Below are 16057 nucleotides of genomic sequence, written 5' to 3' on the forward strand. Positions count from 1 at the left end.
TGGATCCAGTTTCTACTTTGTATTCCAAAAGTAGCCTATATGTAAATAAAAATTATGAAATAAAATCAAAAGTTAAATATATATATATATATATATATATATATATATATATATATATATATATATATATATATACAAACTAAGGTAAGAAAAATAAAATAGAGACTTAGTGGTTATTCTCCAAAGTGGTGATTATGCGAACGTGAATTTCGTGGACTTTCCCCGAAAGATTATTGCGGCTTTTCCCCTAAAAGTGGTTGTTGCTGAGAGAGAGAAAATTAATCACAGAACAATGAGTGGATACTTTTTCTAATGCATAATACTAATCCTCATTGTAGTGGCCTAACCAGGAAAATACTATTGATAATTTTTAACTTGTTTTCAATAACAATACAATAAAAATATATAACAAATATTTCTCTCCAGTAACTAAGATGTAAACTCAAATATAAGGATCATTTATAGAAAAGTGGAAGGGCAGTTACTAGGATGCATGATAGATACACATAAAATATATAAACAAATGCTTGTTTGTCATTAGCTAAAACTGGCAAATGTAAACAAATCCTTATCTCTGATTGGTCGAACGCCTGTCTACGATATTTATATAATAGATTCAGCCTCATGATTTTTCGGGGAATGACTACGAGTAGAAAATCATTTCGGGCAGAAAAACACGATGGGGAGGCTCCACGTCGCGCGAAAACCATGCATCGAAAATATACTCTGTGTGTGATTACAAAGCTGGACTTTATGTAATTCTTCAATATATGTGTTATGAAACGTTAACAGAAATTGTCAAATTAAGTTGACAGCTAAGAAGCCGATTTTCTGTCATGCAAACCGTTGAGCGGTATGGTGCAGACGGTGCAAAACACACTGTCAGGACAGCCGACCATGCAGCTTTAGACCCGTTCTCCCAAAAGATGATGCTGTCACGTTATTCTTTTCACTGGTTTGCTCTTTGTCAAGTTCCATAAAGGGAACTTTTCTTAAACCGTTGTCGTAATAATACATCAAATCATTTAAAAATGTGCTGCGGATGAGTAAACCGTCATTTCAGGCAAATAATCAGATGCAGCTTCGAAATGAAGCCTTCACTTCACTTCTGCACCGGAAACGACGCGGGAATGTTGCCACTGTCTTGAACAAGACCTATCGGCTGTTTACTAAGGTAACGACAAGATGAAAGAAAGATCACATTGGGTAGGAGATAAACTCTGGTAAAATTAAGAGAAAAGCATCAGACAAGAAAGAGAACTGCAGGGAAACATACGATTTGCAGAAAGAGAGAAGAGAAAAAAATGAGAGAAATCAGGGCTGCGAAAAGAATGGAATCTAAGTTGAAAGGTTCAGGTCCATAAATTGCATACAAGAGAGAGTAGAACTGGGAATGATAGAAGGAGTAATGAGGACATGAGAAAACCAAGTGATTACCGAGATCAGCCCCACAATCACAGCGGGGAGAGGGACGTTGATGGAGGCGATAAAGGCGAAGTTGGAATAATAAACGGATTTGAATGTAGAGGGGGAGGTGGAAAGAAACCAAGGAGGGGAAGGGTGGTGCCAAATGAAGCCTTGCGCTACAGTAGTCAATATGCGTGTCATATAAATTGAAAGAAAATAGTTCTACACCCATGAACACACTACACGTATATTTAAATAAAACTGATTTTTAAAAACAAGATGAAACTAAAATAAAGGGTGCGGCTTCCGAAAAGGAACTTTGTCCGTTACAGTGGTCAAGAAATAGTATCATATAAACCGAAAGAAACAAAGTTCTACAACTATGAACACGTTATATGTAAATAAGTGATTATAAATTAACAAATGCAATCAAAGTCAAGGCATTTAAAATAAATATGCATATATGCAGAGTAAATTGAGAAAAGTAAAGTTATTTGTGATCATTGTTACTAATCATCTAATCCTCTCAATGAACGCACTGTGCCACAGCAACATAATGGTTTAAGTCAGTGTGGCCTCTACGGAGTCTAGTCTTGGTTTCTTTAAAGCGTTGGTTTATACCAGCGTTTCCCAACCGGTGTGCCGCGGCACACTGGTGTGCCGCGAATGGGCCGCTGGTGTGCCGCGAGGAAATCGAAACAAATTATTAATTCTATAGGAATCAAATTGCAAGACATAGGGGAAAATGTATATTTGTATTTCACATTACTATGAACCTCTACTATAAATCTACAATTTTAAGTTTCATATTGTGTTACTTTTCTGTACATTTTTAATGTTGGAAAATGTATTTATCATTGTCATGCCCATTATTGCTTCTTTATTGTTGCAGACTATTTCGTAACTTGAAATTTTAACATATCATTCCAATAAATTCAACAAAGCAAATATGCATACAAATTACCTATATTTGTGTTTTAAAAGTATAGGAGATTTGTTTATTTATTCGTTATTTAGTGACCTTCCCTTTTAGTTAAAGGTTAGATACAGTTTTCGAAAGAGAAAGTGTATTTATTTTTTAAAATCCCAGTCCTATATTTCATTGCAATTGTTTTCTATTTTAAAGTTAAAATGAAAAATAAGCATAATGATTTACCACGGGGGAAAATGAGTGATCGAGCTTTCTTCTCTGTAAGGAGATCAGTAACCACATAAAAATACCACGGTATATATATGGGTGTGCCGCGAGAATTCAAGTTATACCTATAGTGTGCCGCAAGTTGAAAAAGGTTGGGAAACGCTGGTTTATACGATTCCGTTTCATCTTTTGTAGCTTAGAATAATATCCAATTTCCAACATAGACAATGTTTTTCTTTTTGCTTGTTTCTTTTGCATCAAGGTAATACACCTGAATATATTTAGATAATCAGTAATTGACTTTCTCCTCATCTTCGAAAGCTATTCTTCCAAATTATTATTTACATATTTAATTTAGAAGTCTATTGCAAAGAAAAAAAAAAACATTCTGTACCTAACAACATCTAAGTGGAGTGTAACGTTCTACAATGATACACATGGCTTTCCATGAAAATTGGCAACATTACACAAATTAACCATGAGAAAATGACTTAGATGGGAAAATCCCTTTCTATATGCAAATTCCCTTTTAACTAATTTTCGACGAAACAGGAATTCCTGTTTTGCCGAACATGGCCGACTGCCTACCATGCGATAATTCCATAGCTTAAGGCATTCAGCGAAACAGGCAGGAACCGTCGACAAGTCTGAGTCTATTGTTCTGTCCGGCGGCAGCAGCTTGTGATGAACAATGTTCTTCTAGTCCCTCCACACAGCATAACCTTCTTAGGCGTCCGTGTCGGCTTTGCGTCTGTTTATAAGAATTTCAAAATTTTTTGCACATCTACTAGCTACAGCTGACAAATGGCGTTAGGTCTGATCCGCTGCGACTCATACTCTGATTTTTTTTTATACTGACGCCATCTCGGACGAAATAGGCTCACTACCTTTTAGACCATGTGATATTCTATATCTTAGAAGAACACATGGAAGTGTAAAGTTTCGTATATGATGTGGAAATTAAATAATAGTTGCACTTAAATCATATATATACAAGTATGTAATAGGATAAGCAGAAAGTCGGTATTAATTTATAATTGAATTCAGTGGCGTAGGGAAGGGGTGGGCCCAAGGGGGTTCCGACAACGTACTTTGGTACTTTGATGTTCGTAATTTTTTCTCGTAAGGAAAAGCAATTGCCTTTCATGTACTCTATTTGAAAACAAAATATGTCACTAAACAGTTCCTAGACAACCTGTGTTCGCCAACGTCGTCTTTATTCTTTAAAAGTTTGCATTTTTTCGGGGAGGGGGGGTATGGAAATCGAGTTTTTAAGGAATCTGTGGTGTTCAAAGGAAGGAAGGTAAGAGAGTGAGGATCTATATGCATATGGTGACCTTGGAGTTATTGTTCTACTATTTGACATAGCAATGACAGTTTTCATGTGTCTTCTTTGAACCAAAGCCTTTGCTGACTGAACCAGGATATACTGGAACGAATCAATTCCTTTCTGACCATAATAGGAAATTCCGGGAAAAAAACTTTACCTTAGTTGAAGGGTTAAGAGGGTATGGACATGTTTGAACCCAAGAAACGATTGACCTCGATAAAAATAACAAAACACGTGACCTGTCATCGTCTATTTTGAATCATTCACCGCCGTTCGGTAAATGTTCAGCAGCTAATTGTTTCCCTGACGTACAAAAAGAAAAAGAAAGAAGAGAGGCCTAGAAATAAAGATTTTTCTTTGTTGTTTTGCTTTCATGCAGGTGAAAAATATTTGCGGAAAAATTGTTAACAAGAGAGGGTGGAAAACAATAGTAGACTTGTAGCCAGGGTTGGCAAGGTAATTTACTTGTTACGTATTTTACATAAATTACGCGTAATTTAATAGTAATATACGTCATGTAGAAAACCAGTTTTTTAAGCAAACGTAGAAAACTATATTTCTTTCATTAAAACTAAGATCATTTTGAATAGTCGGTTATAGTGTAAGCTTAGTTTTCTTATTTAAGCATTAAAACATTATTATCTTCTAAACATTATATTTAAAAGTAATGATTTCATGCCAAATCATAGTAATAAAAGATAATTTTGGATAGCCCCTCGCCAGCCCACTACTACTTTCCACCTATTAGCGCACACACAAGCACAGCCACCCAACATATAAGCACATACATTAAAAATATGTGTTGGTTCGGATATGTTTGAAAGTATCAAGTAACCTTTGGATTATTATATAATTTATTGTTATATCTTTGCAGCTTTTAATATAAAACTCGAAACATTTCAGAATACTTTGAAACTTCTATTAGAAAAGAAAAAGAGATTGACTGTTAGGCGCGCTATACATTACGAGATCAATCCTAGGAAATATCTTAGGATTTATCTTCGGAAAAATGTTATGACATATCTTGTAGGAAATCTTACCCTTGTGTGCCATACACGTGAAGATTTTTCCTGTCTGACCGAATGACGTATATCAACATTGTGAAATAGTTCTATTTAATAAAAGTATAAAGTTGAAGAATTACTATGCTAACCACACTGCACATCCCACTGATATTAATATCAGGCGCTATATTGTTAAATTGGATACCGGTACCTCTAAAAAGAAAAAAAAAAGCATAAGTCAGAAGGGTGCTGGTATACTTTTGGCGCACCACATTTTAGAAGATTTACAAGTAAAATTTAATACTTTGCATGAAAAGACATATTTATAAGGAACATTTTTTTTGAAGCAACATAATTAAATACAAAGTAATACACCTGTATTTTATGTTTACAATTGTAGGGTTACTAGTGTAAAATCATAATAAATATTTTAACGACGGTTAAAATAGGTGAGACAATGTTTAGCAGAAAGGGTCCAGCTATTTTTTCTAAGAAATGCTACAATTTCGGTAGTTTATATTCACATTAGTTTAGTTTAGGTTGGTTCAGGTTAGTTACGGAGTAGTATTGGCCTGACTTGACCTAACTTTTGATTATCCTCAATGAGGGGCCCCAAGGCCAGGGGTCAATGACCTAGGGGTACTTAGGACCACCCCCTCTAAATTTAGGCAGGGGTACCTTGGCCCACCCCCTAAATTTTGGCAGGGGTACATAGGACCACCCCCCTTAAATTTTGGAAATTGCCAAATCTAAAAATTTGATATGGTAGCCTAGGACCACAGTATGTACCTCTATCAGTATTGGGTGTCTATGTCGTTCCCTTTCATGGGTAAAAAATTGCCAAAAATTCAAATTTCGGAGGTTTTTGACCTAATTTATCCCCTTTGATGAGGTGTTATTACCCTATATAGTTATATGGGCGTATACAGGGTTAATTCCCTTTCATAAGATATGGGTATATTAATGCACCCCTTGAAAAATTTGGGAAGGGTACCTTGGCCCACCCCTTAAATTTTGGAAATGGACCAATTTAAACATTGGGTATTATAGTACAGGACCCTAATATGTATTATGATAAATTTGGGTGGTCTACCTCATTCCCTTCTAGGGGTACAAAATTGCCAAAAATATAAACGTAAGCAATACGTTGTACCACGTGTTTGCTTTTTGGTCCATTTTATCCCCCTTTGATGAGGTCCTATTACCTTATATAGTTATATGGTCACGTATAGGGGTCCATTACCTATCATAAGACATGGGTATATTGGTGCACCCCGGGAGGAGTACCTTGGCCCACCCCTTAAATTTTGGAAATTGCCCAATTTAAACATTTGGTATTATAGTACAGGACCTCAATATGTATCATGAGAAATTTGGATGGTCCACCTCGATCCCTTTTAGGGGTAAAAAAAATTGCTAAAATATAAACGTAAGAAATATGTTGTACCACGTGTTTGGTTTTTGGTCCATTTTTATCCCCTTGGATGAGATCCTATTACCTTATATGATTACAGGGATCTATTTCCTATCATAAGGCATGGGTATATTGTTGCACCCTTCTTAAAATTTGGCAAGGAGTACACTGAAATTGTCCAATTTAAGCATAGTACAGGACCTCAATATGTTTCGGTGTTCCTATTACCAAATTTTTTAGTACAACCACGTGTTTGGTTATTGACTCAATGTATCCTATTTGATAAGGTATGGACGGGTATCCCCTTTCAATTTGGTATAACCCCTCGGGTGTAGTACGGTCACGTGATCGATGATTTGGTTTTGATGCGCGACGAGGTCCCTGGTCAATGTTCTCTAGGAATTTGGTGGAAACTTTGCACAGGGTTCTCTCGTCTTATATCGCACAGTTCTTTAGGAGAATCTGATAACGTTGTATGTGGAATGAACAATAAAAACACATAGGTCAGCATAAATTGTATTTTATTCATATTTCTGGTTTCTTCTTTTTCTTTCTTGTTACACTAAGGTATTGACAATGCTTGTATATTGAGCTAGGTTTCTTCATTAGACCGCCTCCTCTTCTTGATTGTGATGATTTGTTTCCATGTTTTGCAGCATAGCACCCGTTTGCAAAACTTCGTATTGTGAATTCTGTAAAAAGAACGAGGAAAAAGATGATTAGTATAGCAATAGATGATGATTAAACAATACATTTGCAATGATAAATATGATAAAATTACCTGGAAGGTATATTGCAGCAGTCTACGATCATTAACCGTGGGTACTGTTGTGAACAAATATTGAATTTCACGCAGAGATTTTCCTTGGGCTTTACAGCACAAATAAAAATAAGCATAATAGCCACATACGGATGAACCAAGACTTTGCATTTGGCTATTATTATATTTATAGTATATACAATGAAGTTTTAAGAATGCAACATGTTGTGGTACATAAGGAGGAAGGCCATAGCTGTCAAAATATTCTCCAACACCGCGATTATCAATATAAATTGCAATCCAATGGCTTCCTAGTTTTGTAGATAGATCTGTATTTACAATGATTGCCAGAGGAAGAGAAATCCGTGAGGGTAACTCATTGCTTGCAAATACCCCAGTAAAATGATTTCTGAACAATGGACTACCGTTTAAAGCACTAGCTAATTGTAATGTATTCAACATCGTGAATGGAAATGATACATAACGTATACGTACCTTGTAATTAAAAGTCCAGGATAATGTTGCGCTGGTGGTCGATCTCTAGGAGTGAGGAAAACTCTCCATACACAATACAGTTTGCAGATGCTGCTAATTTCTCTTGGAAATGAACTTCCAATCGGATGGCTCCATGTCGTTGTAAATTCCAATAGTGACAATCTCCAGCAGAAGAATCGGGAGTTAGGTCAAATACAAACAGTGTATATCCATTCTTGTAGTCGGCTCTTGAAATTGTATTTCCAGTATTGGTAAAATGTATGCCAGAACCTGAGAACAATGTGTGGTACGATGAAATGTAGAGATTTTCTTCAAAGTTGGGTTGCAACGGTTTTGAAGGTACAGCTTTTCCATCCACATACAATGTAAAGAAATTAATGTTTAGATGTTGAAATTCAAATGGATTGCTGGTAATAGTTCCACTGGATGCTTCATTCGATGTAAATCCTACAATAATACGATTTGGCAATGTTCCCATAAACAGGTTATCAATAGTTTTGGATTGTATATCCTTCGGGATGGTAAATGATTTCATTTGAACCCTTGTCAGAGGATACTTTGCCGGTGTAGATTGTAAAATTTTATTGTGTGCCAATTTGACACTAGGGCTAATGTTGACTTTTTTCACCTGCAACAATGCATCTAGAATATTGATTTTTGCACTGACACCACTTTCACCGGCCATGAGACAAAAGTTTGGTTTTGCAGGAATAAGTTTCACACGTAATTCCACTCCATGAATTAAAAATTTATCTTGATTAAAAATGTCACAATGAAGATGTCCAATCATATCGAATTTCATACTTTGTTTTGTCAGTTCATAGCGTTGTTGAAATCCTTTGTTCTCCCTGGTGGTTGCGTTCATATGACCAGCCGTATCTTGAAACCAGATTGCTGTTTGTAAATGTGTATTTTAGCTCCATCACTATAATTGAGCAGTTTTTCCAGGTACGAACGATATGGATGATCATGTGACGGAAATGAGATCAGTTTATTGTTCAAGTAGATTTGTACTTCACTAAACATAGCATTTAGAAAATCATTGACAGGTGCAATTATTGCTTTATCCGTTTCGGTGAAGGATGAACCATCTGGTTTCACAATTTGTGCTTGGATGTACAATAAGGTTTGTGGCAAATCAATATATTCATCACTGCTACCACTCACTACAAATTCTATTGGTGAATTTTCAGCTATTGAACTAATTGGTTTGTAGCCAATAATACGATTGTCCAGAACACTGGTTTGCGTGGGTAATGTTGAAAAAATGTCCAATTCACTTTTTACACATTCACAGGATTGATGATGTAAGAAAGCCATCGTTGAATTAATCAAAAATATCTGGTGACGATGCCAATGATCTCTTCTTCTTATGTGATAATTTACGTCTCTTCGTAGGATTGATGATGTTGTTGATCGTTGGAAGGTCAACCTCAAACTGAGAGCAGTCATCCCATTTTCGTTTATGATATCCACTTCCCAGCATAGTTTTCAACTTATTTTTAGCTTTTTCTTGTAAATTTGATTTTGCCTCTTGCATACGTTGATGAAACGATTCTTCCAGCGGTTGATTCGAGATCACAACATCATTAATCATATTGGCACCTGATTTTAATAATTCTTTTCCCACAGTTTTAGCGCCTTGCTTCACAAGTGGTAACACTGAACGAAATAAGCCACCAAGGAAACTTCCAATGCCATGTCCTGCTTGATAGGGACTTCCCACATAGACGTTGCCGATACCGGATAACGCTTGTTTTTGGTAGTATTGCAAATACGGATCAGTCATGACGACGACGACGGAAATGTAGTTTTGTACACACCGTTCCAAAGGTGAATGGCATACGATGACCTGTGCTATCCCTTATATCGATTTGTATTTGCTCAAAATTCATTTTTTCCACCGGAACATAATGTGCAGGATTAAAGATTTGTACTGCATGACTTCCAAAAGTATGATTCACAGGATCCATATTGACAATTCGTAGCAAGGGTACCATTGTATCTCCAACAATGACAGATTCAATAATGTCACAGTAGACGTACATTTGTGATGGTAAACCTAATCGTACATCCGGTGTATATTGTCCCTTTTGCATATCTTTTAAATCACTTTTTGGTTCAAATCCAAGCATTAAACTAACACTTGGTGAGATTTGTACAGAAGTATGGATTTCCTTATTGGGATGTCTTATGAGGCATATATTATTAGTTGCATCATGGGATATAAATAAATTGGTTTCTTTATGATGTATATTAATTGCATGAATAAGATCCCGTATATTGTTATAATAGCGAACAGGGATCGTTACAACCTTCCACGGTTCCTGATCATTACTACTTGATGATTTATAATATATTTTATTGTTTTCACTGTTAATGTTCAGCAAAGAATGTGGATAATGAATCTCTACAATTGCCACATCCCATTTCTGGCGAAACTCTACACGTCGTTGTAATTTCGTAATATATGAAGTCAATGTATTTTCTGGAAAATAATCCATGGAACTATTACTGGGAAGTGTAACGTAAAAATCTTGATCAGGTTCCATTCTTCTTCTTCTTCAATGAAGTTGCAGGGATCCACGAATTGAATGAGGAAGGATATCCTTTCCACTGGACGAGATACTCCTTTCTGCGACCTTTTGTTCTTGTACGTAATATTTTATCGATGAGGAACGTCGAAGGGAGCGGCACTGGTTGTAATTCTTCTGTGTAGAAAACACCATCGATGAGTTGATGATTTAAATCCTCTAGTCGATACACTGGTGGGTTTCTTGGTACAATGGCTTTTACTCTGAATATTTCCCAAGTCCAGTTCTCGAGGTAACCCTTGTCAAAGATACGTTTTGTTTTACTTATACGAACAGTATCACCAACAGATAAATCCGTATCTTGTTTTGAACGTTGTAGCTTTTTGTCGTATAAGTTATGCCACACCTCCAGTAAATTGTCCTGAGAAACGTTTGCAGGTGCCATTTTAATACTGGAATGCCGACTTTCATTGTATGCTTTTACAAGTAAAGGCAATACTTTGATGTAATTGTATGTTTGATATTTGGTAAAGTATTTCCACATACGATGTTTCAATGTCTGATTAAATCTTTCTGCGATGCTGGCTTTAATATCTGGATCCTTTTGTTGTAACATGTTGCACGTTGTGTTTCCTGAAAAACTTTTGTACCGTCTTGTTGGTAAATTCAGTTCCTTGATCACTACGTAGCACAATTGGTTTCCTTTCCTGAAAAATCATTTCAAATGCATTCACTATATCCTCGGCACTTTTTGATTTTAGTGGTACAGCCCACCCGTACCGACTAAACACATCAATCACTGTAAGAATATAGCTGTAATTGTCATTATAGTTTTGAAGTGATTGTAAATCATTTAAATCACATTCCCATTGATCATCAATATTGTTGACAAAATAAAAATCTCTACGGAAACGACGACGTACAGGACGATGTAACGTGTAGGTAGGTTGTTTGTTTAACCAAAGTTTTATTTTGGCTAGAGGTATAGATTTTCCTGTGGCTTGCCATAATTTCTTTGCAGTAGAAAATGATGCAGGGTGTGCTGGATTGTAATAAATGGATTTCAACTTTTTGTTCATGGTTTGTACGTTGACCATTGTGGAATGATACGTTTTCTTTTTGGTCGGACTTCTAAAACATCATCATCATCTTCTTCTTCTTCTTCTTCTCCGGAAGAAAATAATTCAGGTGCCGGTTTTGGTGGTGCAGATCCTTCAGATGCTGTTGTACTATTATGCTTGACAATATAGTTTAATCTTCGTGGATTACCAATTAATTCTTGAGGTGTGTTTGACGATGCAAGGTAGTTGCAAAACAATTCCCAGCCTTGAGGATTAGAATGTTTCCTCGGTCGAGTCACATCACACATTAAATCTACAATATTGGATCCATGTAGTTTATTGTCGTTGATGTACACTGTTCCTTTATGATCCCACGTAATTGCGTCATCTTGTTTTAAACGACGGAATAGTATTTCGGCTTTCTTACGATACATTTGTGGTATTGCGGCTAAAATTTCTTGTTTCGTGCTATCGTCAACATTCGGAACGTCACCATCAGGTTTCATTGATGTAATTGTAAGTGGTATTGGTTCTTCTTGTTTACGTATCACATAAAGATATTTCTGTAATATTCTATTGTACTGATTCCATTTTTCTTCATCACTTGGATACGATGTTTTCAATATAGATTGCATTTCACGATCGAAATTAGATTCTCGATTTTCACTCACACGGGATGATGATGCATGCATTCGTTGAAGCATTTCTGGTGGCACTAAAACCATCTTCTTGCTATGTTCCATGATGTTTATTGTTTAAACAAAATACTGGATAACACACTTCCTACAATAGGTGCAAGTAATGCAGGTAAGAATCCTCCTTGTTGTACGGCTAAATGTTTCTTCTTTTTATCCAATGATTTTGTATTGTCTACGAGATAGCGGAGCGTGTTCTTGTAACGCTTTAATCTTGACTTCTGCGCACTTGTCAGTGGAACATTGCCTTTTAAGACATTATAACAACATTCACAAATACTATGAATTAATGAAGCGTCTGCATTGGCAATAATAGCTTTACGCAATCTTGGTTTAGCTTTGTGCAGAGCACGTAGCAGATCAGCGTGTTTCACTGTAGGAGACATCGTGACAGACTAAGTCATTCTTTTCACATGCACAATAATTTAAACATGTTTTGTTGGTACGTAAACATAATGATGCAAATCGTCGGGAAAAATATTTGTACGAAATCGCATTTCATCGGGTGTATCTTGTTTAAGATCCATCAGTAAATAGCCATGTGGATTTCTTGTTGCGTCTGCATAACTTTCTTGTAGAAACAGTGGATGCTCAGACATGATTTGATAACTCATATGCTTGATTTGTGACTTGTCACGTGGATTTTTAAACAACACCAAATACGAACAATTTAAACTCATATTTCTATTTGCTTTACTTTGATGAAATACATTTTGTGTTATAAAAATCACACTAATATTTCGATGATGTGATCCTTTTGTGAACATATCAACAGTATCACTATTCACTTCTCGCATATGGTCATCAATAATAATCAAATGTGGTCCATCTTGAGGCTGAAAATCTTTCATTCGTGGAAGTCCTTCGTGAAATTCTACTGGAACCGGCATTGTTGCATACACGTCTTGCCATTCTGCATAATACCAGTATATCTTACGAAATTTTGCATTGATCATGGTTGGGAGATGTGACAGTAATCGCTTCACAAAATACGTTTTTCCACACCCACTAGGCCCTGCGAGAATACAGGTAAATGGATGTTTCCACTGTGTATCCATGATGCACACTAACACCTTGTTTTTAAAAATGATGCGTATTTAAAGCGAGTACAAATTTTTTTGTTTTAGTTTGTAAATTCTTGCACTCACTGGTGTGAAAAGGAAAAATCCGTTCATCTGTTTATTGAATAGTTAAAAACCGTTTATTTGTTAATCGAATAGTTGAAGACCGTTTATTTGTTAATCGAATAGTTAAAAACCGGATAAAGTTTAACGGTTAACCGTGAAAGTTGATCATTGTTAGATTTAAATTCTAATTGAAAATTTTTCGTTTGAAATTTGTTTTGAAATTTTCGTTTCAAATTTTTAGTTTGAAAATTTTTTCGTTTCAAAAAAATATTGCTTCAAACTTTTTTTTGTTTTCAAAATTCTTTAGTTTGAAAAAAAATTTTCGTTTCAAAATTTTTGGTTGAAAATTTTTCGTTTCAAAATTTTTGTTTGAAATTTTTTTGTTTGAAAAATTTTGAAAATTTTTCGTTTCAAATTTTTTTGAAAATTTTTTAGTTTCAAGATTTTCGTTTAAAAGTTTTCGTTTCAATTTTTGTTTTGAAAAACTTTGGTTTGATTTTTTTTAGTTTGAAAGTTGAAAAAAAAATTAAATGCCATGATTCTTTCCTATCAAAGTTTCCACCTAATTCCTAGAGAACATTGACCAGGGACCTCGTCGCGCATCAAAACCAAATCATCGATCACGTGACCGTACTACACCCGAGGGGTTATACCAAATTGAAAGGGGATACCCGTCCATACCTTATCAAATAGGATACATTGAGTCAATAACCAAACACGTGGTTGTACTAAAAAATTTGGTAATAGGAACACCGAAACATATTGAGGTCCTGTACTATGCTTAAATTGGACAATTTCAGTGTACCCCTTGCCAAATTTTAAGAAGGGTGCAACAATATACTCATGTCTTATGATAGGAAATAGATCCCTGTAATCATATAAGGTAATAGGATCTCATCCAAGGGGATAAAAATGGACCAAAAACCAAACACGTGGTACAACATATTTCTTACGTTTATATTTTAGCAATTTTTTTACCCCTAAAAGGGATCGAGGTGGACCATCCAAATTTCTCATGATACATATTGAGGTCCTGTACTATAATACCAAATGTTTAAATTGGGCAATTTCCAAAATTTAAGGGGTGGGCCAAGGTACTCCTCCCGGGGTGCACCAATATACCCATGTCTTATGATAGGTAATGGACCCCTATACGTGACCATATAACTATATAAGGTAATAGGACCTCATCAAAGGGGGATAAAATGGACCAAAAAGCAAACACGTGGTACAACGTATTGCTTACGTTTATATTTTTGGCAATTTTGTACCCCTAGAAGGGAATGAGGTAGACCACCCAAATTTATCATAATACATATTAGGGTCCTGTACTATAATACCCAATGTTTAAATTGGTCCATTTCCAAAATTTAAGGGGTGGGCCAAGGTACCCTTCCCAAATTTTTCAAGGGGTGCATTAATATACCCATATCTTATGAAAGGGAATTAACCCCTGTATACGCCCATATAACTATATAGGGTAATAACACCTCATCAAAGGGGATAAATTAGGTCAAAAACCTCCGAAATTTGAATTTTTGGCAATTTTTTACCCATGAAAGGGAACGACATAGACACCCAATACTGATAGAGGTACATACTGTGGTCCTAGGCTACCATATCAAATTTTTAGATTTGGCAATTTCCAAAATTTAAGGGGGGTGGTCCTATGTACCCCTGCCAAAATTTAGGGGGTGGGCCAAGGTACCCCTGCCAAAATTTAGAGGGGGTGGTCCTAAGTACCCCTAGGTCATTGACCCCTGGCCTTGGGGTCCCTCATTGAGGATAATCAAAAGTTAGGTCAAGTCAGGCCAATACTACTTACGGTTATGTTACGTTAGATTATATTAGTACATGGGTCCAACACAATTTTCAAAAAGTGATAGAATTTCGCTTACTTCTATTAATATTAGGTTAGTTTAAGCTAGTTAACTTCATTAGGTTAGATTTAGTTAGGTTGTGTTAGGTCTAAGTACTTGCATCTTCCATTTCTCCTGTAAATTTTGTATGTTCTGCTTACTTCTGGACCCCTTCTGCGAAACTTTTACGTAAGTGAGTGCATATGAAAGTTGACCGGTGTTACTATTTTCCACCACCGGTGTATTTCTGCATAGTTTACAGAAGCTATAATTTATGTTTACGAGTGGAGCGCTACTACCACGATACCATGACAAGTGCTATTCAAACTCGTATCATTGCCAAAACGCACTCGTTTTCACTACATCAACTGACGCGCCTGCTTCCTTCGCTCGCACCCCCTCACTGACGCTCGGGACTCCGCTTAGCCCTGCTCTGACTCGGTTAAATAGCATTCGTACTTTCTAGAAACAACCTAGCACAACTTGGTTTGCGTTTTTTGCACTATAGTTTTTATACTATATATATATCTTGACCCCGTATTTGTACGCAAATCGTAAAAGAATTGTAGTTTATCAACAATTGCTTTTGTTGGTCCCCTTCAGGGATTTTATCTATGCTATGTAAGATATTTTCATGTCGGTCAACGCAAATCATTTAGGAAATAGTGACAAATTATAATTTTTCAACAATTATTTCGAGTGGTACATCTAAAGTAAACCTGCACGATCAGAAGATACCTCATCATTTGTGTTTTCATTTGTTTTGTTTTCACTTTCTCTCACCTGATGTCGCTTAAATCGAAATCTTACGAATTTTCTTTCCGAAATAGAGCGTGCTCTAAACAAGAGAAATCTCATAGGATCGTTCAGAACACAGGAAATGACATGGGATCTGTTGCCATACACGTTGAGATTTTGACTCTAGGATAAATCGTAAGAGATTTCCTAGGATCTATCTTATAGTGTATAGCCGGCCTTAGACTCATTTCACCTTCATATTACACACTAACACACACACATAACTGATACGAAAAATACTGAACAGAATATTGAAATAATGAAATTTTAGAATAAACTGATTTGTTTTTCTTCCACGTCCCACCCAACGATACTATATATACTGTGACGATGTGCAGACTCTTTTTAATTATTTAGCTCGTTTTATTTCACCATAATGTAGAGATCTGCTCACGCTAATTCTGTAGCGGATGTCACAAAGAAATATACTTAAAT

This window comes from Thermobia domestica, chromosome 6 (genome assembly GCF_964235325.1).
Source record: "Thermobia domestica chromosome 6, izTheDome1.hap1.1, whole genome shotgun sequence".
In the NCBI taxonomy this organism is placed as follows: Eukaryota; Metazoa; Arthropoda; class Insecta; order Zygentoma; family Lepismatidae; genus Thermobia; species Thermobia domestica.